This window comes from Elgaria multicarinata, chromosome 8, assembly GCF_023053635.1.
Source record: "Elgaria multicarinata webbii isolate HBS135686 ecotype San Diego chromosome 8, rElgMul1.1.pri, whole genome shotgun sequence".
Lineage (NCBI taxonomy): Eukaryota > Metazoa > Chordata > Lepidosauria > Squamata > Anguidae > Elgaria > Elgaria multicarinata.
Genome location: NC_086178.1, coordinates 89,516,392 through 89,521,201, shown reverse-complemented (window position 1 = coordinate 89,521,201; position 4,810 = coordinate 89,516,392).

The window sequence follows — 4,810 nt, the reverse complement described above, 5'->3', positions numbered from 1 at the left end:
ATGGGGCGGGTGGGAGGGAGAAATCTTGCAGTTTAAATGTATTGCATCTGAATGAATGTATTAGTCTGGTCTCATTTTCTCTGACTGAAGAAGTCTGGATTGTGTTACGCAATGTCCTTTGTTAGTTTTTGTGTGTTTGACTGTAAATGATACTTCTGGGGAGCTTGTTGTTGGACTACAGAGGTATTGATTATTTTATAGTTTAAAAATTATTATGCTATATACCAATTCTTTTGTAATTTATGTGACATTTAGGTAATTCTAATAGCTGTATATCTGGCTGACTATTAAATTTTCTTTAAGTTAACTTGATTGCATTAAGTCTTTGATCTTTAAGCAGTATTGCTTTGAATATAACAAGACATTCCCCCAACCTTTGTAATTCGTTGGCAGCTGAGAATTCTCTCTAAACTATTCAGCTCCAAGTTACTGACGAGTGAGTACTACCAAGTCCTTCAAACTTATATTCAAGTTATTAATACTTAGTGTCAATGTACACAGCATTTTATGCAGTAAGGTAAGTAAGAGACTGGTCCTTGTCCTGAGGAATTTACAGTACAAACGTTGAAAGGGGGAGGCAACAAGTAGTGGGGGAGACAGAGGCAAAGGCACATGGGGTTCCTGGGGACAATCTAATTGGTGTGATACTAGGGCCAGGACCTTCTCAGTGGTGGCACTACAGTTACGGAATTCTCTCCCTAGGGAGGGAGCTTGTTGGACACCCTTACCTTTTTTTAGATGGCACTTGAACAGCTTTTTATTATAGAAGGGCCCACTCCATCAGCTTGGCAGAAAGACTAGCTGCCATTTGCCTCTCCAAACCTCTATGCAGCTCTTCCACTGCCTCATTTTCACTAGCCATTATAAGAACAATTACTTAACTTTCAAAGATATACTCACCTTTTTTGCATTTCGTCTATTGGATTGTAAGCCTGCAGACAGGAACTCTCTTGTTTTTACTCTATACCTCACCTAGAAAACTTTGAAATGCTTAATGGTGATTTATCTTTCAACAATCTAACTTGTGAAAAAACTGCTCCCTCCCCTGAAATGGACTTTGTCCTTTCTTTTGCCTCCGCACCACCTTATTTTTTTTCTGATGCCACCACTGAGAACAAGTATGATATCCACGCATTTGTGCAAAGAAAGGATCATAAATAATTTTATGTACTAGCTCAAACGCATATAAGCCAGTGAAACAAGAGGAGAACCATGAGAACAGGCCAATGACTATGCTGCCTGAGAATGATGGGACTTATAGACCAATACATCTGGAGGACACCATGTTGGGAAAGGCTGCATAAGGACGTTTGAAAAAAAATCCTCTGATGTCTTGAAGCTTTTTATACAGATCTCTGATTTTTAGTACAAGATTGCTTTCTTTGCATTTCAGACATAGTAGCCAGCCTCGTATATGCACCATTTCACATGGAATGAACTGGAAAGTTCTGCTTAAACGTCTCTTTTTCTTTTTCTCACAGCAAGGGAATTTACAGGCTATGGAGTGCCGCTACTCGATCTCATTAATTTTGGTTCTTGATGAAAAGGTTTTTTCAGGCTGTACAAAAATCTTGAAAGAAGCAAATAGCCACGGGATAGGGTGATCTGAAAACAAAGTCCTATGAGGAATGCTTGAAAGAACTGAATATGTTTAGCTTGGACAAGAGAAGAGTAAGAAGATGTGTTCGTTACTTTCAAATGTCTGTCATGTAGAAAGTAGAGCAGACTTGTTCTCTGATACTCCAAAGGGCAGGGCTAAAACTAATGGGTGGAAAGTGCAAGGAAGCAGATTTCAAGGAAACATTAGGGGAACTTCCTAACAGCAAGAACTGTTTTGACAGTGGAACAGGCTACCTCGGGAGGTATTTAAGAAGTGGCTGGGCAGCCATGTGTCAGGAATGCTGTAGTTGCAAGATAATTCCTGTGCTGAGTTGGGCTAGAAACATTCAAAGCCCCTCCCAACTCTAAAACTCAATTGTATAACTTCTCAGAAGTAGGAAGTGCAAAGTGGTGAAAGTTGGTGCTTCTCTAAGAAATTGACAATAAAGATGAAGGAAAAAAACATAGAACAAACTCCGTTTCCCCCCTCTTTAAAACAATTTCTTTTGACGTGCATGCAATATTTAAATCCTTTCTATTTCTGCAGGCAAGGAACGTGTGGATATCACACCCTGGGAAAACCCAACAGAGGCACCCCCCATTACCCTTATTGCCACATGAATATTGTTTTCCTAACTGATTTGTTGTTTGCTTCTAAAATAAAGACATCCAGTGTTCTAGCGATGGGGACAACAGCTTATTCTTTTTGTAGGGGCATCAAGATGACATTGGTGATCTCCTTCAGTCTGTTCTATTTTGGTGGTGTTTGTAGTCCATTGTGAAATTGCTGTCATGGTCATAGCACAATAAATACTGCCTGCTGTTATACGGGTGCTATAATTCATGGGAGTTTCCATCTGATTTGGGTCTAATGCACTCGGTATACTAAGTAGGGCCTACATGTTGTCACTTTCTACTTGTGCTTGTAGTGGCCCCTGTTGTGTCTTATTTGCCTTGAACAAAATGCAGAAAACTTCACACTCCCATGAAACTTTTCTGTTGTGGGGTGAATGACGTGTGGAAAATTGCAGGAGGTCAAAAATGTAGAAGGACTCTGGCCAACTCCCCCCTGAGCTTTGGTATTGGAGTGTATCATGTAATTTTTATTTTAATTCATCAGCTCAGAAGAAGAGGCTGAAACACTCATTCTTTGCAATATGTTGTCTTTTTAAAATTCAATATCTCAATAGACACAGTCCCTACTCCAGCCTTGCTCAAACTACTACCCTCCAGATGTGTTGGACTACAGCTTCATCTTGCTGGATAGGGAACCTGGGAGTTGTAATCCAACACATGTGCAGGACACCAGGGTTACAAAATAGAATATTTATTTATTTATTTATTTATTTATTTATTTATTTATCATACTTATACCCCGCTCCTCAGCCAAAAAAGGCTCTCGGAGCGGCTTACACTTAGCAAAAAAGACAGTCCCTGCCCTCAGGCTTACAATCTAATAAAGACATGACACACAAGGAAAAGGAGTCAAGGAGGGAGGGAGGGAGGAGAGAGAAAGGAGAGAGAGAGAGAGAGAGTCTCCAGCAGGAGCAGGCCCCGATGTTACTTCTGCCTGCTCCTGTCCCCTCGGTCCTTCTTCTTCCCCACAGGGCCAAGATGGCAGTTTGCCCTGTGGGGGTGGGGGAAGAGTCCAAGAGGAGCAGGCCCCGATGTTACTTCTGCCTGCTCCTGTCCCCTCGGTCCTTCTTCTTCCCCACAGGGCCAAGATGGCAGTTTGCCCTGTGGGGGGGGGGAAGAGTCCAGCAGGAGCAGGCCCCGATGTTACTTCTGCCTGCTCCTGTCCCCTCGGTCCTTCTTCTTCCCCACAGGGCCAAGATGGCAGTTTGCCCTGGGGGGGGGGAAGAGTCCAGCAGGAGCAGGCCCCGATGTTACTTCTGCCTGCTCCTGTCCCCTCGGTCCTTCTTCTTCCCCACAGGGCCAAGATGGCAGAATAGAATATTTCTTACCCACTTCTCCCTCTGGATCGAGGCGGGGAACAACATTAAATACAAAATCACAATAAAATGCATAAAACTGGTTTAAAACATATAAAAATAATACAATATTATAACAACAATTGAGCATGTTAAAAAAAATCTGGGTAGGCCTGCCAGAAGACATCAGTTTGGAAGGCTGAACTATGCATTCCCCAGACCTTCTGGAGGAAATCATTGAGCTCATCCTCACACCAGTTGTATCCCATACTCAAGTCAGCCTCTGGTCAATGCTTCTGTTTAAACTGACTGTATTTATTTATTTATTGCATTTTTATACCGCCCAATATCTGAAGCTCTCTGGGCTGTTCTACTTGTACCTTGATTGAAGACAGAAGCAAAGATACCTGGACATCCTTCTGGGTCAAAAAGAAGAAACCAAGTAAGTAATGGCTGAAATATGAACGAAATGGGATCATAATGTCATAAGAACAGAAGTCCCCTGCTAGATCAGACCAAGGGTCCATCTAGCCCAGCACTCTGTTCACACAGTGGCCAACCAGCTATTGGCCAGGGACCAACAAGGCAGGACATGGTGCAACGGCACCCTCCTGCCCATGTTTCCCTGCAACTGGTGCACACAGGCTTACTGCCTCGAATACTGGAGATAGCACACAACCATCAGGGCTAGTAGCCATTGTGCTCCCTTTTATTTTCCTCACTTGGGCAAGACTTACATTTTTTGAAGGAAACCCTCATTTATTTATTTATTATTGCATTTATATCCCACTTTTTTTCCTGCAAGGAAAAATAATCCTCTCCACTTTATTCTCACAACAACAACCCTGTGAGGTGGGTTGGGCTGAGACTCTGTGACTACCCCAAAGTCACCCAGTGGGTTTCCATGGCCGAGTGGGGACTAGAACCTGAATCACCCGACTCCCAGTAGTCACTACACCACACTGGCTCCTTGGTGCAAGACGGTATTTGCACCTCTCCTGAGGAAAGAGTCCCTTCTAAGGGATCCTTTCCCTCTTCCTCAGAGTGACGCCCTCCTTCCCCGAGTCCCTCCTTCTCCGTGACAGCAGAGAAGTTGTCACCAAAGGAGTGGGGCATCGCTGTTAGGTCCCTGAAGGTTTCATCTATCAACCTCTCTTAACTTCTCCAGGTCAGCAACCTTGGCCTCAAGGGAACGAACTTGTTCCCTGAGAGCCAGGAGCTCATTACACTGAGCACACCCCCATGATTTCTGTCCAGCAGGCAACTAATCATACATACGA